A 23,457-nucleotide genomic window follows, 5' to 3' on the forward strand; every position below is an offset into this window, starting at 1 on the left:
GTCAAAGTAAAGCTATGACAGGAGACCAAATCCCAGGACCCGGGATGAGTTATATCTTAGGAGTATCTGCCCATGAAGGCAATGGGCAGCAGGATCCCACTTTGAGGTGCAACTGCTGATTCCGGTTCCTTCCAAGATGGTAAACCAGTAGGACAACTGGATCCCTCCCTAAGATCAACCCTGGAGGAGCTGCAGAGGAGAAACAGGGCACAAGAGGGCCAGACAGGGCTGTGGAGAGCGGGGAAGAAAAAAACAAACTGCTAAAGTTCTGTTGCTCCCTCTCCCCCAACATGACCCTGGGACATATAGCGATGGCCCCCATACCTGGAAGGACTCAGGCTCTGAATCCAGCACCTTCAGGAATCAAGTGAGGTCACCCCAGAGGCCCTATGTTTCAGAGAGACTGAGGAAAATAGGTGGATCTAGGTAAAATCAGTCACTGCTCCCCTCCTCATCTAAACCCTCAGCGCAGGTGAGTCAGGATGCAAATGTAAGCAGGGTTCCCTTCTGATGCTGCTTCTCCCCAGGGTGAGGACAGAAGGTGACAGGGTGGCTTGAGTTATTTAGGGGCCTGGGTAGAGGTGTCACTCCAGTTCTCTTGTGCTGGACAGTCCTTCCCGGGCATATCTTCTTCATTACATCCACACTAAGCTCACAGGGACTCACAGCTACAGGGTCTGTTTCCCTGAATACTCATTTCCTTACAAAATATCCACTATCTCTGGTGGTGAAGGGAAGGCACATGTGCCAAAATAAAAAGACATTGTAAGGCCCAATCATTTCAAAACATGTTAGGTTATTGTGTGCACCGGAAGTAAAATAATTAGAAGCAAAATAATTAGAAAGCCAATCATTTTAAATTAGCCAAGAAAACTTAAAGAGAGGTTGCAAAGAATAATTTTCAAACAGTTAAAGATGACTGTCATACAAATCATGGTGAACATGTATTTTAACTCAGATTTAACTCCAAAAGAATGCTAAAGTTGGTTCAAATGAGAATTTGAAAGATGGGGTATGTATGTATAGTCAATGGAAGAAAGAGTACTTGCTTTTTAATTTGATGCTAAATCAGACACCAAATCAGTTAATGTCTTACAGAGCAAAAGAAAACAAAAATATAACCTTTAAGGTATTCTTTTCTACTAGACAGAAATTCATTTTTATTTATCGATTATTGACAGATTAACCTGTAGCTTCACACAATATGAAGCCTAAGCAGTTATACAAAGAATAAGTCAAAAGCAATTCTCCTAAGAGTTAGATAATCTTTGAATGGAACTAAACAATGCTCCAGCATGACACTAAAAGGACGTGCACTTTTCCTTTGCCTTAGTTCCAAGTTTCAGATAATCTTTCTTAACAGAGATAAAAGAGGCCTGGCCCAGTGGCTCACACCTGTAATGCCAGCACTTTGGGCAACTGAGGTGGGCAGATCACCTGAGGCCAGGAGTTCGAGACCATCCTGGCTAACAGGGTGAAATCCCATCTCTACTAAAAGTACAAAAAATTAGCTGGATGTGGTAGTATGTGCCTGCAATCCCAGCTATTCAGGAGGCTGAGGCAGGAGAATCATGTGAACCTGGGAGGTGGAGGTTGCAGTGAGCCGAGATTGCACCACCGCACTCCAGCCCAGACCACAGTGCAAGACTCGGTCTCAAAAACAAAAAGAAAGAGAGAGAGATAAAAGAAGATAAGAGATAAGAGATTGAATGAATGAAGAATGAAAAGGCTAATTAATAAAAACCATAAAAGAAGTTAAGAGAAATGGAGAATAGAAGTTAAAGTGCTGAAATGTCAATTAAAAAGAAGTACCAGAGAAAGAAACAAATAGAAAAGAAAAAATATTAGAATAGTGAGCTGTATTTTCTAAAATTTTCTTTTAAATAAAGATCTCAGATAGAAAAAAAATCCATAAAGGAAGAGATAAGGAAAAGCCCACATTCAGAGAGACTATTAAAAAATTTAAGGATATATCCCTAATTATATATGTGGAAATTATAAAAATTTACAAAGGAAAAGAGCATATAATGTTCAAAAAACAAAAATCTAAAAGCAAGAAACAGATTTTATAAAAAGCAACACTGAATGCAAGATGACAATAGAGTAATAATTTCAAAGTATTCAGAAAAATAACCATAAAATGTAGAGTATTATATTTAGCCAAAGAGTCCTTTGAATATGAGGGCATGACAAATAATCTAGGTAGACCAAGGCTCAAATAAATGGCTCTAGAAAGACCCACACTTAAAACAGTTAAACTACCTAAATAAACTACCTGAATAAACTACCTAAATAAAGAAAAGTCCAAATGTTGCAAAAAAGGAATGAAGTAAGGTGATGAAATCTTTTGTAAGCAAAAAATACAGGACAAATTAAAATATCAAAATTTTATAAATAGGCCCAAATATGTAAATAATTAAAATGTATTTTAGACAATTATTAAACAAAAATTGGCAGGTTGAATTTTTTCAGTACTGGCATCTGTTGCCTAAAACAAATTCTAAAGAAAAAAAAGTTGAAAAAGAATGGAAAAATGTATCAGGCAAAATCTAAACAAAGATTATACAGATATTTTAATATGGTTTAAACAAGATTACTAGAAAAAAATTATTAGTGATAAGAGCTATTTCATGGTGATTAAAAGTTTTGATACACCAAAACCATTTAGCAATTTTTAAAACTTTATTGCTCTAATATTCTCAAAATATACAAAGAAAAAGTGATAAAACTGCTAAAAATTTTTGATTAAATCACCATTATAATAGGAAATTTCAACATACCTCTCTACTTGATAGGTCAAATAAAGGAATATTATCCAAAATAAAGATAATATGTACAACACAAAGAATTTGACTTAATGGACATATGTAGTGTCTTCACTAACTTTATAATGTACATTTTCAAGCTTATATAAAATATTTACAAAATTATGAGTAATAAAGTAATAATTTCAAAGCATTCAGAAAAATAACTATAAAATTTAGAGTATTATATTTAGCCAAAGAGCCTTTTGAATATGAGGGCATGACACTCCCTAATTATATATGTGGAAATTATAAAAATTTACAAAGGAAATTTGTACATTTCCTAGGCACACATGAAAACCCTCAACAAATTTCAAACTGTATCATACACACCTTGGTTTCTGATCATAGCTCATTTATGTTAAATATGAACAAAAAAAATTCCCACAATTTGAAAATTCAGAAATGCATTGTGCTTAGTTAATAAGTTAAAGAAGAGGCCGGGCGCGGTGGCTCAAGCCTGTAATCCCAGCACTTTGGGAGGCCGAGACGGGCGGATCACGAGGTCAGAAGATCGAGACCATCCTGGCTAACACGGTGAAACCCCGTCTCTACTAAAAAATACAAAAAACTAGCCGGGCGAGGTGGCGGGCGCCTGTAGTCCCAGCTACTCGGGAGGCTGAAGCAGGAGAATGGCGTAAACCCGGGAGGCGGAGCTTGCAGTGAGCTGAGATCCCGCCACTGCACTCCAGCCTGGGCAACAGAGCGAGACTCCGTCTCAAAAATAAATAAATAAATAAGTTAAAGAAGAAATGATAATAAAAAATATCTTATGTAAGTTTTTATATTTTTATTTTTTAATTATAAATTGACAAATTATAGTTGTGTGTATCTATGGGGTATAAAATGATGTTATTATTTATGAATACCATGTGCAATAATTAAATCAATCTAATTAACATGTATCTATCACCTGAAGTAGAGTCATGCACCACATAGTGATGTTTAGGTCAATAAAGGACCAAATATATGATGATGGTCCCATAAGATTATAATACTGTATTTTTTCTGTACCTTTTCTATGTTAAGATATGCTTAGATACACAAATACTTACCATTGTGTTACAGTTGCCTTCAGTAGTCAGTTCAGTAGCATGATGCACAGGTGTGTTGCCTGGGAACAATAGGCTGCATCATATAGCCTGCGTATGTAGTGGACTATACCACCTAGATTTGTGTAAGTGCGCTTTATGATGTTCGTACGATATAATTGCCTAACCATGCATTTCTCAGAATATATCCCCATCTTCATGAATTTCTTACATTAACATTTTGTAAACATTCACCTCCTTGGTTAAATTTATTTTTCTAAGTATTTTTTAAAGCTATTATAAATGGAATTGTTCTCTTGATTTCTTTTTCAGAAAGTTCATCATTAGTGTATAGAAATGCTATTTGTTTTACTGTTGATTTTGAATCCTGCAATTTTACTGTCTTTGTTTATTAGTTCTATCAGTTTTTTGGGGGGTTTTTGGGTAGAATCTTTAGGGTTTTCTATACATAAGACCATATCAACGAACAGTGACACTTTCACATCTTTCTTTCCTATTTAGATGCATTTTACTTTTATCTCTTAACTAACTGCTCTGGCAAGGACTTCCAATACTTTGTTGAGTAGAAGTGGCAAGAAGGAGTGGGAATGTTTGTCTTGTTCCAGATCTTAGAAGAAAAGGTTTCAATTTTTCACCATTGGGTACAATGTTCGCTGTGAACCTACCCCACATGGTTTTTATTGTGTTAAGTTGCATTCCTTCTATACATTATTTATTGAGAGTTTTTGTCATAAAACAGCATTGGATTTTTTCAAATGCTTTTCTGCATCTAATGAGATGACCATATGGTATTTGTCCTTCGTTCTGTTAATATGATGCATCACATTTACTGATTTGCCTATGTTGAACTATGCTTACATCCCAGGGATAAATCTCCTTTGATCATGGTGAATGATCATTTCAATGTGTTGTTGAATTTGGTTTGCTAGTATTTTGTTGAGGATTTCTGCATCTGTTTCATAATAAAATGTTTAATGATTCAGAATTGAATGACAATGAAAATAATTGATATATCAAAACCTTAGGGTACAGTCAAAACAGTAATTCAAGATGTAAACACCTGTGTTGGAAAATAATGACACCTCAAATTAATGAGCTAATTGTTTGTTATTTCAATGAACAAAACAATAAGCCAAAAATAATAAATAAAATGGAAGAGATAATAAAAATACTAATGGAAGTTAACAATATAGGAAACAAACATATAACACAGGATGTCGGCAAAGCCAAAGTTGATTTGTCAAAAACAAAAAACTTGAGAAGCCTCTGAAAACTAACAAGAAAATGAAAGAAACCACAAGTGAAAAATACTGTGACTGAAAAAGGGGAGAATCTGCAAAAAAGTACTTGAGATAAAGAGATTAAATGACATGCCCATGTTCCTAGCAGCACTACCCAAAATAGCTAAAACACAGAAGTAACCTAAGGCCCATCAACAGATGAAAGCATAAACAAAATGTGGGATATACATACAATAAATTATTCAGCCTTAAAAAGGAAAGAAGTTCTGACATATGCTCCAACACTGATGAACCTCAAGGACATTATGCTAAATGAAATAAGCCAGTCACAAAAAGACCAATATTATATGATTCCACTTATATGACATACTTATAAAAAGTCAAAATCACAGAGACAGAAAGTATAATGGTGGTTGCCAGTGGTTGAGGGAGAGGAGAATAGGAACTTATTGTTTCATGGGTATAGAGTTTCTGTTTTACAAGATGAAAAGAATTATGGAGATGGATGGTGGTAATGTTTGCACAGCATTATAAATGTATTTAATACTGCTAAGCTGTACACTTAAAATGATTAAGATGGTAAATTTTATGTTATGTGTATTTTGCCACAATAAAAAAATTAGGAAAAAATGTAAGTCATAATAAAATCAAACTACCAACAACTGCTCGCCAGTAATTTTGAAAACTTAGATGAAGTGAATAAACTCTTATAAAAAAAAGTAACAAACTAGAACAACTCAAAAAGACATTAAAACATTAAACAGCCTTACAACTATTAAATAAATTAAAACTGTGCCTTAAAATCTTCCCACAATTAAAATATTTGACTATTAATATTTTTCTAAACTTTTAAGAAATAAACAATTTTGAGTTTTTCAAATACTTGCAAAAAATAGAAAAAGGGGCATGTTCCCCAGCTTATTTATGAGTTCAGAATAGCCCAAATACTAAAACCACAGAAAGCAAAACTTTCATGTCATTCCATTTTTAATATGAATGCAAATAGTTTTTAAAATATTTAAAAAGTCCACGTAATCTAAAAACATATTTAAAAGAAAATACACTTTGACCAAACTGATTTTATCCCAGGTATGCAATAATGATTTAATACTTTGAAAATTAAGAAATATAATTCACCACATTGAGAGATTACTAGGAATACATATATAATTTTTTAGTTAATACAGGAAAATAATTTGACAAAACTCAACATCCACTCATAATAAATTATCATTAAATTAGTAGTAAACAAAAACTTTCTTATCTTATGAAGAATATGTGTTTTAAAATCTAGGTAAAATATGATCCTATATTTGTAGATTGTAGAATAATTACAATTCCCACTCATATTCCAGCTTGTACTGGAAATCGTAGACAGCAAAATAAATCAAGAAAGAAATTAGACTTATAAGGATTTGTAGAGGATGTAATTTTTTAAGTGGACAACCTGGAAGAATCTACAGATAAATGACAAGAATGGGAGTATTTAGCAAAGTGTCTGGATATGTAACAACATCAATCGATAATGCGTCAAGAAACAACTGGAAAATATAAACACAGAACACCATTGACAATGGTATCAGAGAACAGCTAAGACTGTATTTAACAAAAGACATGCAAGATTCCATAAGGATAATTTTTAAATTGTATTAGATATTTTAATAGAGGCCGGGCGCGGTGGCTCAAGCCTGTAATCCCAGCACTTTGGGAGGCCGAGACGGGTGGATCACGAGGTCAGGAGATCGAGACCATCCTGGCTAACACGGTGAAACCCCGTCTCTACTAAGAAATACAAAAAACTAGCCGGGCGAGGTGGCGGGCGCCTGTAGCCCCAGCTACTCGGGAGGCTGAGGCCGGAGAATGGCGTGAACCCGGGAGGCGGAGCTTGCAGTGAGCTGAGATCCGGCCACTGCACTCTAGCCTGGGCTACAGAGCCAGACTCCGTCTCAAAAAAAAAAAAAAAAAAAAAAAAATAGATATTTTAATAGAAGTAAAGAAATGGAGAAATTGATAGATTAGAATAGAAAATAAAATAGGCCAGGCGCAGTGGCTCAAGCCTATAATTCCAGCACTTTGGGAAGCCAAGGCGGGTGGATTACCTGAGGTCAGGAGTTTGAGATCAACCTGGCCAACATGGTGAAACCTCATCTCTACTAAAAATACAAAAATTAACCTGGCATGGTGGTGGGTGCCTGTAATCCCAGTTACTTGGGAGGCTGAGGCAGGAGAATCACCTGAGCCCAGGAGGCAGAGGTTGCAGTGAGCCAAGATCACACCACTCCACTCCAGCCTGAGTGACACAGCAAGACTCCATCTTAAAATATATATATTCTTCAAAATATTATTTAAGGAAGGTGAAAAAAATTTACAAATTGGGAGAAGATATTTCTATTATTCAGCTCCAACAAACAATTACATATAGAAAATAAGTCTCTTTCAAATCAATAGAAAAAGTACAAATTATCAGTTAGAAAAATAGACAAATGTACAAATGGGTATTTCACAGAAGAAATGCATGGCTAAAAATCACAAGATGTATTTAATTATAGAAATGAATACTAAGACCACTATGAGATACCATTTTATAGTTAATTAGCAAAATATGTTCAAGTTTAGCAAAATCAAGATTAAAAAAGACATGAATTCATAGGATCACATTGCAACTGAGACTGATGCAATAAATTGCATAAATGGTTGTCCATCAGTTGTTTTTCAAAGTGCAACTACTTTAAACAACAGTTTGGTAATATTTCCTAAATTTGATCATTTATACAACCTATAACCCAGCAATTCCACTCCTAATTAAATACCCAAAAGAAATTTATGGGCCAGGCACGGTGGCTCATCCCTGTAATGCCAGCACTTTGGGAGGCTGAGGTGGGCGGATCACCTGAGGTCAGGAGTTCGAGACCAGCCTGACCAACATGGAGAAACCCTATCTCTACTAAAAATACAAAATTAGCTGGGCGTGGTGGCACATGCCTGTAATCCCAACTACTAGGGAGGCTGAGGCAGGACAATCCCTTAAACCTGGAAAGCGGAGGTTGCGGTGAGCTGAGATCGTACCATTGCACTCCAGCCTGGGGAACAAGAGTGAAAGCCCGTCTCAAAAAAAAAAAGAAAAAAAAGAAAAAAGAAATTTATGAGCATATACAATAGGAAATTGATACAAAAACGTTCAAATTGTCACTATTCATCTTAGCAAAAAAAGCTGAAACTACCCAAATGCTCATCAATGGGAGAAAGAATGAACCAAGTATAAAAGGGTGAAATCACATATTATAAACAGAGGAAGTGAATAAGCTATAATTTGTGAAAATAGAGATAAATCTTAGCAATTTAATGTTAAATGGGGAAGTTAGCCCCCAAAAGATTACATAAATCTACATATCATTTTTATAGTCTAAAATAACTAAAATCAAAATAGACTTTCTAGGACTACAGAGGTGAAATAAAGCCATTTTTAAAATAAAGCAAAAACATTATGCATACAAAATTCAGGATAAGACTTGCCTCAGATGGAAGAAACCAGAAAAAGTGAAGGGGTGGAGGTACCCATATGGTTAGATTAGGGTTATTACCAATGGCTGAGCTTTTATTTGCTTTTATTTGCATTGATGGTTTTGTGAGTGCTCGTTATATTATTAAAAATAACTAAATAAATCCCCATGATGAAACTGAGTGATGTACTGAGGATAGGATTGATCCAATTCTGCAGACCTAAGGTCCACAGAGAGTTTAAAAATAGGAAAAACATTAAAATGCAATTTGGTGGAGATATTATCAGATGTGAAGTCACTTAGGAGTAAGGGAAAAGTTGCAAAAGAAAAAGTAAAATGGAATGAAATAAATAAGCAGGAAGTAAAGAAATAAATAATAGATGGGAAGGGACTTTTACCACCATCTTTTGAGTCGCACGTCCAGATGTTTGCTGATCCACAATACCATTGAGCCATTCTCGCCTTTGGTGATAAAGGCGAGTTAGTGTGAAAACGCGCTGTTCTATTATAAAGAGATATTGCTAGGTTGAACTCTTCTTTCTAGGGCAGCTTCTACTAGAAGGCAGTTGCTAAATGTTTCTAGAGGGAACCAGCTGTGGGAAAACTATTAATTAGCCTCAGTCATTATATGTAGATTAAATTGGCTAACTCAATATAGAAAGCAGATACGAGGAGTTGGGGTGATGTTCTTTTGATACGGTAAGAAAAGCATACAAGGTTTTATTATTCCCAGTGGAGCGGAAAGAGGATTTTCACTCAGAAAAAGCTGAACATAGCTCCAAACTAAAGAAATAAGACAGGATAGGCTGGGCGCGGTGGTTCACACCTGTAATCCCAGAACTTTGGAAGGCCGAGGTGGGCGGATCACCTGAGGTCAGAAGTTCAAGACCAGCCTGACCAACATGGAGAAACCCCATCTCTACTAAAATATACAAAATTAGCCGGGTATGGTGGTGCATGCCTGTAATCCCAGCTACTCAAGAGGCTGAGGCAGGAGAATCACTTGAACCCAGGAGGCGGAAGTTGCAGTGAGCCGAGATCATGCCATTGCACTCCAGCCTGGGTGACAAAGCAAGACTCCATCTCAAAAAAAAAAAAAAAAAAGAGAGAGAGAGAGAGAAATAAACAGGATATTCCTCGATTTGGGGAAGGAATAGACTATCCCTGAAAGAGGAGGTAAACTGTCAGCTGAGATACGCTTTGAGTCTTTAGAAGCCCAAACTCACAAAGCTGAGGTTCAGAAATGGGTAGAACGCAAACAACCAAAATATAGTTTGGTGTGAGTTCCAAAACATAAGTTGATATTTAGAATAATTACAGTAAAGATTAGTCAGAAATGACACATAAATATATCACATAATTTTTTTCATTAAAAAAAAATCTAAACTATATCAAACCTTCCCATCACTAAAACTAAAAGGAGTGATCTTGAACCCCTAGGTATCCAAGGGTCTGGCAAGTGCCTACTGCAAGCATGTTTTTTACTTGAAGTCCCATTTTTAATCTTGAAATTTCAGACCAATTTTGGATTCCTCTAGGTATATATTCAGGTTTTTTTTCAATAGCAAAACATTTTAAGTGACTTACTAATAAGCAAAAACGAATAGTTTGGGTATACCACGCTAAGTCTATGGTCTTACATCCACTGGTTTATCAACACATATTCTATCTTGAGAAGAATCACTATAATTAACTTTTTCTGATTTAACTTTTGCCGGAATGTGATTTATTATTTAGTAAAAATATGTTATTTCAGATGTGTACTTGGAAATTTAGAAACATAATTCTCAGAAGGTTGAAAAGAAATGAAATAAGTGCCCAAATTCAGAAACGGGCCCTTCCGTTTGCTTTTGGTACCCACTCATTTTCACACCCGTGAAATGTGGATATGAATATCTACCTTTGACAGAGACGTAGTTAGCTGTTCACCAAACCCCTTCCCCTCTTTCTGGGAGTAGACTACATTTCCCACCTTCCCCTGCAATTGGGCATGGCCACGTTCCTGAGTTTTGACCAAAGCCACAGGAAGAAGAAAGGATGACTCATGCAGGCTGGGACATAAAACAAAAATTTTAAGATACGCCGAAGTTATTCCTCTTTCTCTCTCTTCCCTTTTCGACAATCTTTTTGCCACACCTAGGGCCACCTTGGAAGCCACGTGTTAACACTTAGTGATCCTCATCAGCCAAGTCCCTAATGCATGGAAAAGAACCTCCTGACCCCAGTCCCCACAGACTGGACTTCTCCTTTGCAAGAAATAAGGATGTATTGTATTAAGCCACCATGTTCTTCTATTACAGAAGATTAAGCAGTGCTTAAATTAACATATACCACCCCCCCCAAAAAAAACATGGTCAAGAATGAGATAACTTACATAAAGTAATTAGCATCTAATGTCACGGAATGTGGATTTCTGTCAAGGTGAGGCCATGGGACCCTGGAACAATGCTGCCACTTCCTATCAATCTATTTCTTAAATTGCAGGGTAAAGTTAACCATAAATAACAAAGTCATGGAGTCAAGCTGTCACAATTGGCCACCACGTTCCTAAGGCATTTGAATTGTATGTATTGACAGGAAAAAGCAGGAAGGAGTGGAGACAGAAGAGGGGGAGAATGTAACCTGAGTTGGAAGGTGTAATATTTAAATGTATTTGCAAACCTGGTTTGGGCCAAAAGGGGTAGGAGAAAGAGAAGAATCATTTGCTGAGATCTATTATATGGCAATTGGAGGACTACAGAATTCACAATTCACATCTGTTGTCTTATTTCTTTCTCATAATCCCAAAGATAGTTCTAAAGGTACACATTATTGTCTCCATTCACAATTAAGAATTGATACTCCAAGAAGAAAGATCTCACAGTGTGTAGGCAACAGACCTGGGATTGAAACCTGTTTTGGTGGGTGTTAATGTCCTTGTTCTTTCTGATGTAAGCATGTAACCTTTCCACATCTCTGATTCGATGCTCAAGATAGGCCAAGCCATGCTGCTTGTAACACAGGGCGCCTGTGATGACACAAGTCATTAATGCAAGTGTTAAGTGCCATGCAAGCGCAGAGGCCACTTAAAATGGGCTTTCTGAAATGAAAGCTGGGCTGAGACAGAGCTCACTTTCAAAGGGGACTGGTTTAAGTGGCCAAACTCTCAAGAAGAAAGGCATTAAAGGAAGAGCCTTTCTGCTGGGCTGGCAAAACTTTAGGTTCATGAATTCAGGAGGAGACTGAGGAGGAGAAAACAGGGTTTTAGACTGCAGCCTCAGGAGCTGCCTGCACCTCTCAGGCCAGGAGGCTGGCTTTTCCAATGGTGCGATTAAGCTATTCTACCCAGCCCTACCACTCATTTTCAATTAATCTGCACTAACGAATTCAACAACCAAAATGCATTTGCTGATTGAGGTGCTTGCTGACCAGGTCATTCCTGCTCCCTTGTCTGACAGCTGGTTCTCCCTACTGTGCCAAGGTAAAGTAGGGTAGTAGAGGCCTCTGCTCCCCTCATCCCCTGCTGCGCCTGAGGGGAATGCCCAGTGGGCAAGAAAAGGCCCTGCCCGGGAGAGAATGTTCATAATATATTACTAAGTCACAGACAGATATTGCTCCTCCAGGCACAGTCTTTCATTTTTTTTTTCTAAGTGAAAGCTCACGACCATCCCAGCCATATTATCTCCCTGGCCCTTCGAAGCTGTTATGTAATGGCAAGGGCATTAAACTCAGGCCAGGAAATTCTTGATACAGAACCCAGACTCTTGTTTATAACTGGATTGACTTTGGAAAGTGACTGCCTCCCTCTCGGTTTGCTCATCTGGAAAATGAAACTAATGTACTGACCTTGGAGTCATGGTGAAGTGTCCGTGAATGCAATCAACATCTCAGTTACTTCTTCTATACTGAGGGGCATGGCCAGTTGGGCATGAGGAGATGGTACCCTAAGGGAAGCTTGAGTTTACCAGTGGGTGGTAAATGTACAGAGTACAAAGAATGGGGGTGAGGGTGGGTCAGGGGGAGCTAGGAGTAAGGCGTCTACTGGCAGGAGATGGGCTGGAAGAGACGGTGGTGGAGGAGGTGGGTGACTGAGGAGTTGAGAGGCTCATTGAAGGAATAAATAGACAAGACAGGAGAATGAGACTCTAGGCAGGAGTGGAGAATAAGAAGGAAGGAAGAACAGAACAAAGCAGAAAGACAGTGGTAAGCTGGGGGCTCAGCCTCCCTTTCTGTTCCTGCCTCTCACCCTCTGTGATGGCAGCCTTACAAAGGACGATGACTTTTGCAGGCGCTGCCTTTGGAGATGGGGTAGAGGACTCTCCAAAAGCCATGTACAGCCTTCAGATTTCTTTTGTCTTTTTTTTTTTTTTTTTGGCAACGAGGGCCTGACAAAACCCACCCCCTGGCCAGGATTCCTTTGTCTGTGCAGATGCAGAGAAAGGGAATCAGCTAGACCCAGGGGAGTCACTGCCACCATCACCTGGGAACCAACTCTGGAGGCCGAAGCCCAGTCCATCCCCTGATCATAGCACTGCCCTCAAGGCTGAGGGTTTTTAAACAAAAAGAAAGAAAAAAAGGCCCCAGTGCCTTTCTCCAGGGGAGAGCAGGGACTTAGAACAGCTGGGAAGTAACCTCAGACACTGGGGTTTCCCCAAGTCAGAACTATGAGCCACCAAAGGAAAGCTTCTGGGAATTTGCAACAACACCAGAAACTAGTCGGGGAGCTGAGAGTCAGTGAGGAAGGACACACCGGGATCCAGTCCGGGCTGGGAGTCAGTGGGAAAGGACACACCAGGATCCAGTCCGGGCTGGGAGTCAGTGGGAAAGGACACACGGGGATCCAGTCCGGGGCTGAGTCAGTGAGAAAGGACACAAGGGGATCCAGTTCCGGGCTGAGAGTCAGTGAGAAAGGACACACCGGGATCCAGTCCGGGCTGAGAGTCAGTGAGAAAGGACACACCGGGATCCAGTCCGGGCTGAGAGTCAGTGAGAAAGGACACACCGGGATCCAGTCCGGGGCTGGGAGTCAGTGAGAAAGGACACAGCGGGATCCAGTCCGGGGCTGGGAGTCAGTGGGAAAGGACACAGCGGGATCCAGTCCGGGCTGGGAGTCAGTGAGAAAGGACACACTGGGATCCAGTCCGGAGCTGAGGGTCAGTGAGAAAGGACACACCGGGATCCAGTCCGGGCTGGGAGTCAGTGAGAAAGGACACACTGGGATCCAGTCCGGGGCTGAGAGTCAGTGAGAAAGGACACAGCGGGATCCAGTCCGGGGCTGGGAGTCAGTGAGAAAGGACACACCGGGATCCAGTCCGGGGCTAAGTCAGTGAGAAAGGACACACCGGGATCCAGTCCGGGGCTGAGAGTCAGTGAGAAAGGACACACCGGGATCCAGTCCGGGCTGGGAGTCAGTGAGAAAGGACACACTGGGATCCAGTCCGGGGCTGGGAGTCAGTGAGAAAGGACACACCGGGACCCAGTCCGGGGCTGAGTCAGTGAGAAAGGACACACTGGGATCCAGTCCAGGGCTGAGGGTCAGTGAGAAAGGACACACTGGGATCCAGTCCGGGGCTGAGAGTCAGTGAGAAAGGACATATCGGGATCCAGTCTGGGGCTGGGAGTCAGTGGGAAAGGACACACCGGGATCCAGTCTAGGCTTGGAGTCAGTGAGAAAGGACACACTGGGATCCAGTCTGGGGCTGGGAGTCAGTAGGAAAGGACACACCGGGACCCAGTCTGGGGCTGAGGGTCAGTGGGAAAGGACACACCGGGATCCAGTCCGGGACTGGGAGTCAGTGAGAAAGGACACATCGGGATCCAGTCCGGGGCTGGGAGTCAGTGGGAAAGGACACACTGGGATCCAGTCCGGGCTGGGAGTCAGTGAGAAAGGACACACGGAGATCCAGTCCGGGGCTGGGGGTCAGTGAGAAAGGACACACGGGGATCCAGTCCGGGGCTGAGAGTCAGTGGGAAAGGACACAGCGGGATCCAGTCCAGGGCTGAGAGTCAGTGAGGAAGGACACACCAGGATCCAGTCCGGGCTGGGAGTCAGTGAGAAAGGACACACTGGGATCCAGTCCGGGACTGAGAGTCAGTAGGAAAGGACACACGGAGATCCAGTCCGGGGCTGGGGGTCAGTGAGAAAGGACACACGGGGATCCAGTCCGGGGCTGAGAGTCAGTGGGAAAGGACACAGCGGGATCCAGTCCAGGGCTGAGAGTCAGTGAGGAAGGACACACCAGGATCCAGTCCGGGCTGGGAGTCAGTGAGAAAGGACACACTGGGATCCAGTCCGGGACTGAGAGTCAGTAGGAAAGGACACACTGGGATCCAGTCCGGGGCTGGGGGTCAGTGAGAAAGGACACACGGGGATCCAGTCCGGGGCTGAGAGTCAGTGAGGAAGGACACACCAGGATCCAGTCCGGGGCTGGGAGTCAGTGGGAAAGGACCACGCTGGGATCCAGTCCGGGGCTGAGAGTCAGTAGGAAAGCACACACCGGGACCCAGTCCAGGGCGCTGGCAGTCAGTGGATTCCCAAGTGTAGGATTCTTCCTGGGAGACTGCCGGTCGGTCAGGCCAGGGAAGCACACAGCGACCGCGGGTGGTGTTGCCTTTACTGCCAGAGACATTATCCCTGATCCTGGAACGCGGGTGCTGTCCAGGTACTGCAGGTTCCAGCTCCTCCCTGCTGCAGGAACGGGATATAAGTCACCCAGGCTATCTTTCTGAAGCCAGTTGCCCTCTGTGGACACCTAACTCAGGCTGCCAGTTATCTGCCTCTGGATTTATCATGCTTGAAATGAGGAATCAATTTCTTAAAAAATCATCTGCCCCAAAGAAGACAGTTCAGATACCACCGGGCATCAAAGAGGAAGAAATGGTAGGAGGTTGGGGGCGGGGAGGGCATTTTGACTCTCTTGAGGGCCTCCAGTCTCAAACCTATGGGCAGGTATCAAAGAATATTGGCTGCACTTCATTCATTCATTCAATAAACTGAGTTACTGAGTGCCTCCTTCGTAACAGTTTCTCTGCTATGCATATGCTATGAAAACGACAGATTTCCTGCCTTCAGAGGTCTGGGGAAGCAGAAATTAAGCAAAGAATAACAAAAGGTGGTATGTGACATGCTCGGGCCAACTAATGCCAAGCAATGATGACGAGAGGTAGGGAGAGGAAGTGATCCTACACATTCTTTAGTTCAAATTCTCATTTCACAAGTAAGGGAAGCAAATCCTTGAAAGAGGAATATTTGTTAATTTCTTTAAAGAATTGTGTAGAGACGGGTCTATGTTGCCCAGCCTGGTCTTAAGCTCCTGGCCTCACTCAAGCCTCCTACCTCAGTCTCCCAAAGTGTTGGGGTTACAGGTGTGAGCCACAGTGCCGGGCTGAAAGGGGAATTTACTTAGAATAATTTAGTGCTGATGGGAAGTGTTACAGGTGCTTCCAGGTATTCTCATCTGGCTGGTGTTAATTCTTAGGAACTAGTGAAGAGATGGAAACCTTGGGTTCTGAGTTCAAGCTCTTCCAGAAAACCTTCACAAATGACATCAGCCTTAAACAATCCCTCCTTTTTCTGAACTCAAAGCTCTCTGTTGTCTGGCTTGCTCAGATGTAACACAGCATGCTCTGGATAGAGTGCACTGACCAGACGCAGCTCTTACATAATGAACTGTTTGGCTCCCCACATGCTACCAAGCTTAGGAGCTAGAGTTACTCAACTCCCAAACAGCGTCTCACCCTCTGTGGAACAGAGTTAATATTATCCTCAGAGAGGTGAGGACACTTTGATTATAGTCTCAGAGATCTTCTTTAAGGCAATATTGCCACTGGACCTCCACTCTAACCTTGAACATTCTACTCCTCCAAGACTGGATTCCAGATTTTGCTCTTTAAAGTCATACTTTGTTCGCTATAACCTGGACTGGGTTCTATCTGATCTCCCTTACTCTGTCTTGGCCCAGAACCAAGGGGCGACATTTCCCTTCCCCAAACTTCCACCTCCTAATGTATGGCACCTGCTGCCTCCTGCCCGCCCTTGTCAGAGCTGACTATCACCAGTCGGGACCTTTGCACCAAGAGTCTGCTCTCTGAGTCACATCTGATATGCCCCAACCTCAATCTTTGCATAGATTCCTGGTTAACTCACATGTCATCTGTCCTTTCTTCTCATTCATTAATCTGTTGGTTTCAGACTCAACTTTAACCAATTTCCATGTATAGATTTCCGTCCTGTTACAGATCCACGGCTAACACCCGCCCTTCCTCAAAGTCCTAGTTCTAGATTCTTGGCAACATGCCACACTCTGGTCTTTATAGTCCACCCAGGTCTCAGATGTCATAGGTTTGCAGTGGTCTTTGAATGATGGGCAGATCCTTCCTGGAGGGTCATCTCCAGCATTGCTGGGACACTTGGTCAATCTGCAGCTGCTCTGATGACAACACAGGGTCCCCAGCACCACATCCCCCTTCCCATCCCAGCCTATAGTCCAATGTCCACAACTCCAATTCCAGGCCAAGGCTGATGCTTTCAACTCTTGGCTGCTCTCATCTCAGTTGCTCAGAAATCAGAAGGATGTTGTCCATGCTCTAGAGGAATAAAAAAATCACCACCATGGTTCAGGTTCAACATTTTGCACCCAGGTTCCCACCGCACCCTGCTCTCCCCTTCTATTCATCTTCTCCTCTCCTCCCCCTTCCCTCCCACTACCTACAAGGAAAAAGTAATAACAAATAGGAAGGCTAATTCTAAGTTTGTGAGCCCCAGCATGTATGCTGGCCTGCCTTGAGTCCTGTTATTTTCTCCTATGTCTGGCTTTGACAAGACTGATGACATTTACGTTTTCCAAAAGCTTCAATAAAAGGCACTTTAGCTGCAATCACCTCCATCTAATTTCCCCAGTCAAATTTTTTCTTTTTTTTTTCTTTGCTTAAATCACACAACAGAACTACGGCCTGAGCTGCTCTGACAACTTGTCACCAAATAGGGCTCAGCCCAAATGGGCTGTCTTGAGAACCAAGGACAAAAGTGGGGGAAAATGGACTAAGTGGCCTGAAAATGAAGTGAAAGGCTGCAGAAAAAGAGGAGATTGGCAGGAGTCAATTTGTTAAAGTTCTAGAACAGGTGGCTTGGTGCTGTGTAGGGCCCAGAATAAACAGAAAAGATGTCATTTCTTTTTTTGTTTTTTTGAGATGAAGTCTCACTCTTGTCTCCTAGGCTGGAGTGCAGTGGCATGATCTTGGCTCTCTGCAACCTCTGCCTCCTGGGTTCAAGCGATTCTCCTGCCTCGGCCTCCTGAGTAGCTGGGATTACAGGCACCTGCCACCATGTCCGGCTAATTTTTGTATTTTCAGTAGAGACGGGGCTTCATATGTTGGCCAGGCTGGTCTCAAACTCCTGACCTCAGGTGATCCGCCTGCCTCGGCCTCCCAAAGTGCTGGGATTACAGGAGTGAACCACCGCACCCAGCCAAAAGATGTTATTTCTCTAGAGAGGAATAAGAGGGTGCTATATCTGGCCGGGTGCAGTGGCTCATGCCTATAATCCCAGCAATTAGGGAGGCCAAGGCAGGTGGATCACTGGAAGCCAGGAGTTTGAGACCAGCCTTGCCAGCATGGTGAAACCCCATCTCTACTAAAAATACAAAAATTAGCTGGCGTACTGGTGTGCACCTATAGTCCCAGCTACTTGGGAGGCTGAGGTTGGAGAATCACTTGAACCCAGGAGGCAGAGGTTACAATGAGTCAAGATTGCACCATTATACTCCAGCCTGGGTGACAGAGCAAGACTCCATCTCAAAACAAACCAAAAAAGCGTTCTATGTCTGGAAGGAGAAAATAACGCCATTGCCCATGGGAGTCTTCATCCTAGAGAGGGAATGTGGCTGGCACAGGGTACCCACCTTACGGTAGAACCCAAGGGGAAGGGATGAATGGATACCTCTCTTTTGCACAACAACTCTGAATAGCAGGATAGTGTGCTGGAGAAACAAAGGCCCAGACTTTTTGCCCAGAGCTGCACAGTGACTAAGAACATGAAGGAAACACATTCGATGCAACAATGCATTCATTGTTAAAATAAATGTGTTCATGGAAGAACTATGTGCGTACAGAAAAGTATTCAAATCAGAAGGGCTCATCTCAATCAGTTTTCATAAAGCAAACTTGCACCACCACCCAGATCCAGGCAAAGAACATTTCAAGAAGCTCTGCTCCTGCTCTCACTTGGTCACTCACTCCCTGAAAGGTATTATCATCCTCATTTCTAAAACCAGTGATCAGTTGAACCTATTTTTGAATTTAATATAAATGCAATCATATATATAATATGTACCTTTCTGTGTCTAATTCACATTTGTAGATATGGCAATGTCATTCATTTTCATTTATTTATTTTTTTTTTTTTTTTTATTTTTTTTTTTGAGACGGAGTCTCGCTCTGCCGCCCAGGCTGGAGTGCAATGGCCGGATCTCAGCTCACTGCAAGCTCCGCCTCCCGGGTTCACGCCATTCTCCTGCCTCAGCCTCCCAAGTAGCTGGGACTACAGGCACCCGCCACTACGCCCGGCTAGTTTTTTTGTATTTTTTAGTAGAGACGGGGTTTCACCATGTTAGCCAGGATGGTCTCGATCTCCTGACCTCGTGATCCACCCGTCTCGGCCTCCCAAAGTGCTGGGATTACAGGCTTGAGCCACCGCGCCCGGCCTCATTTTCATTTTTATATCATATTCCATGTAATTATATCACAACTATTTATTCATCATACTATTGACAGATCTTTGTGTTCTTTCTAGCGCTTGTGAATAATAAGACTGTGAACATTATCTCTGGCTTGGTGCACATAAGCATTCACTTCTGTTTGGGGTACACATGTAGAGAAGCATTGCTAGTTCATGGGATACATGTGTGCAGTCAGCTTTAGTAGGTCCTGCCAAGCAATTTTCCAAAGTGGTTGTACCAGTTCATTCTCTTCCCAGCAGAGTATGAGAGGCCCAGTTGCTCTACATTCTTACCAGCACTTGATGTTTCAATTTTATAGCTTTGGTAAGTGTGTGTGGTTTTAATTTGCAGTTCACTGTCAACTAAAGTTTTGTACCTTTCCATGTGTTACTGACCACTTGGATATCTTTTGTAAGCCTTCTGTCTATTTTTCTAAGGTGTGTATTTTTCTAATGTATTATTTGTCTTTTTCTCACTGACTTATAGTTCTTTATATATTCTGGAGATGAGTCCTTTGTTGCTTACATGTATCCCAACAGAAGTTGTGGCATGTCACTTACAGAACTTCATGCCACCAATCTCAATCCTTTACTCTTTTTCTCACCCATCTCCCAACTTTGCTTTTGATCTGATGTCACTTGTCCCATTCTCTCTATGATCAACCCAGGCTCCCACAAATATGTCTTATTCTTCCTCTTCTCCATGTGGCCTAAGCATCACACCCAGAGGCAATGTGGCTAATGGCAGACAGATGCAAGTTCACCTAGCCCCTGTACTCTAGCCCTGGTCCATGCAGCAGCCCTAAAATAGCCCCAAGACTCACCTAGGACTTCGACCCTAATAAGCATCAGGGGGTGGGTGGAGGTTAGCCCTATGGAGAGTAGGGGACAATGCTTTCATCTTCTCTGGGCTCTGGAACAGTGTGGAGGCCAGGCATATCAGTGGGAGAGTTTCTGTGGAAAATGGTAAACACTGAGAGAAGATGCACTTTGTATAGAACATTTGTTTCATAGGTTGAAAAGGCTACTGGTCTGGCTAGAAATTGGGGGACCAAAATCTTACCTTGTCACTGCCTCGGGTGAGTAGCCTACGTTGGTTTGCCCAGGATTGTCCAGGTTTTAGCTTTTAAAGTCTTGCACCCTTGGAACCCTTCAGTGCCAGGGCAATTGATCACCCTGTTGCTGCCTAAATAGCTGTGTGTTTGAGAAAAATGACTTCCTTTCTCTGGGCTAGAAAACTCATCTGTAAGTTGATTTGGGAGTAGGATAGAGGAACTCTACTTTTCCTTTTATATCTGATTCTCTTTATTGTTGTTGCTTTTCCAGGATATTCCAATAAGTTACAGTCAAGAGGCCGATGCAAAAATTCCATGATGGAGGTGGGTGTGGTAACCTTGCCAAAATAAGAATGGCTACAGTGCTGTGGGCCACCACCATGTGCCAGGCACTGTACTCCGGGTTCTAGGGTCAAAATACCCTTTCATCTTCACGTCGTCCCTGGGATATAAGCATCAGCGTCACCATTTCATTTATGTATGAGGAAAGAGAGGCTCAGAGAGTTTGAGCACTGTGCCCAACACAAGACAGCTATGCAAAGAACTAATATTTAGCCTCTGACCTGTCTGTTTCCAAAGCCCTGGGGTTAGTTGCTGTGTTAAACCATCCAGCAGGTAACTGCAGGTTACTGTTTAGGCAGTTACCCTGCTTTCCTGACATCAGTTGTAAAACAATCCTCTCTCACCTGCCTGCCTTACACCTGTCCCATGACAAAGCACTTTCATAGGCATCATCTCATCCAATAACTACCTGACATGGTGCTCAGGAAATCAAGTAAGAGCCTTGAATACTTAAAAAAAAATTTTAATCAAAAGAATTATTAATAATGCTTGGAGAAAGGAGAGGCGTATCGTGCAGCTTGGGTAACTAGAATGTGGAGGTTTCAGAAAATGCTTCCCCTCTGAATGAAGCTATCCAAACTTCTTCCATGAGTCTAAAGAGACTGGAAGTTCCTTCAGAAAGAGAAAAATATTTATGTAAGAATTAAAGAGAAAGCAAGAGCCAGGGAACCCAACAATCCATTTCTAAGAGTCTACTTCCATAAGCACAAGAATTTACTGGAAATACAGATTTGGACACTTAAACTGTGTTTCCCAAGCTGTTTTCACATCTCAAATGTTATGAAAATCCATGTTAGATCGTCTCTGAACACAGAGATTGGACTCTTTAGTCGTTGAAAGACTAGACAAGCATTGGTCCAGATAACAAGTAAAAGAAAAGAAAACAACAACAACAAGTATCAAAGTAATTAATAGGACTAGAAGAGGTAAGTCAAAAGCCCAGCAGAGGAGACTAAATATTGTCTTGAATGGTTCTGTGCCTGAGCTGTAGACTCTAAGAGGATTTTTAGATGTCAAGCGGAAAGGAAATTCCTATTCCCAGGACCTCCTCTTGAGGTCTTAATGAAAGTTATAGACCTCTACCCCAGGAAAATATACGAACATACAATTGCACGCAGAGAATGTTACATCTGGCTTCAGAGGGTTCACAGATCCAAAGTCCAGCCCGGGGACCTTGAATCATCACCAAACCCCCATTTTCACGAGAAAGAAACTTAAGACCCATAAACACAGGGTGGCTTCCTCAAGGCCAGCAAGTTGGTGGATTATGGACTCAAAAGGGCCTCACAGGTTTCCTGTCTCTAGACCAGAACTATTCCCTTGGAAGGAAGCTGGAAGAAACTCCTGTCTTCAATGCCAGAGTCAAAGTCTATTGGACCCCTGTAAACATCCTAAAACCATCTTCAGTCTTGCTGTCCACATCAGAAGGTCCACTGATGTGCCCACCAACCTGGGTGTATTTCTGGTGTGATACCTCACCATGAAGATGCATTGGGATTCAGGGAAAGCTGAGCTACCTTCCCTGAAGCTTAAAGAGATTCCCCAAGCCATTCCCAATCAGAAGAGATAGGAACATATGGCCAAAACAAATTCCATAAATGACACTGGCCATGATTCTAAACCCACTTTCCAGACAGCAAAAAAACACGTCATCTTTGTCCTGGCTCGCAAAACAGAAGTTTTCTGTATTCCTCGAGCCCATCAGAAAGAAAGGGGGTGGCTTGCCTTTTATCCAGAGGATATCTAAGAGCCTCCCACCCCTACTTCTTGAGGCTAAGGCAGAAAGGGTCCTGATTGTGTGTGAATTGCTGTGTCAGCACTCCTGGGGGCAGAAAAGGGGAAATGCCAGGTGGTGTCATCAGGAGATGAGTTCACAGCCTAACAGGGCCCAGTGGGGATGAGTTCCCCAAGGGGAAGCTCTCCATCTTCATTCTCACGTTCCCTGGCTGAGCAGGAGGTTCCAACAGCTTCGTAACAGCTGGCTGATGCCCAGAAGGCGATGAGCAGATAATATAGATAAAGTCTTTGGATGATTGCTAACTTGATTATTTCTATCAACGTATTATAATTCTTGGAATGGCTCACCCCACTTTCAACCAGCCCTCCCCCACCTCCCCTCTACTACCTGGCTCTCTAGTTCTCTCCTGCTCATTTTCTTTCTCTTCTTCTCACCCTTTACACAGGGCTGTCCAATTAATTTACTTACAGAAAACAAAATCCACTGTTGGGAGCCTTTGCTTTCAAAGGCCGATTCCCTGCTGCCTTACAACTGCTTCTAAGCAGAGAAAGTCATTAGGAGGGAGGGGTGGCTCTCCTCCACCGCTCCTTCATGGCTTCAGGGTGCTTGTGTTCTTTGCTGTGCTGCAGAGCCCTCACAAGCACGGGGAGGCAGAGGTGGAAGAGCCAGAGAGAGAGAGAAGGAGAGATTTTTTTCCAGGGGACTAGTGTGTGCTCAGGGAAGCAGAAGCTCCAAGGTCTGGATTTTCATTTCCAGAGAAAACAGCTGTGACCACTGAGAAAACCTTCATGTCTAATTTAACCCAAGCTTGCATCTCCAGTGGCCTGCTATTAAAACACCTGGTGGGTGGGTTTGTTGGTTTGTTGGTTGCTGTTACAATAGATACCTGGTTGGTTGATTGGCTGGTTGGTTGGTTGGTTGGTGTTAAAATAAATACCTGGTTGGTTGATTGGCTGGCTGGCTGGTTAGTTGTTGGTTTTAGGGCAATGTTTATCTGTGAACCTACAAGATCACTGAAGGACCACCACACCT

The 23,457-nt window shown here is 42.2% G+C and overlaps 1 long non-coding RNA gene across 1 annotated transcript; it reads left to right on the forward strand.

The window, feature by feature from the left end:
- Positions 1–303: 303 nt before the first annotated feature.
- Positions 304–12,415, forward strand: LOC112630725. The gene is made up of 3 exons (XR_003120923.1): positions 304–472; positions 10,738–10,862; positions 11,082–12,415. It is a non-coding gene; the product is annotated as an uncharacterized LOC112630725 (long non-coding RNA).
- Positions 12,416–23,457: the final 11,042 nt, after the last annotated feature.

This window comes from Theropithecus gelada, chromosome 8, assembly GCF_003255815.1.
Source record: "Theropithecus gelada isolate Dixy chromosome 8, Tgel_1.0, whole genome shotgun sequence".
Taxonomy (NCBI): Eukaryota; Metazoa; Chordata; class Mammalia; order Primates; family Cercopithecidae; genus Theropithecus; species Theropithecus gelada.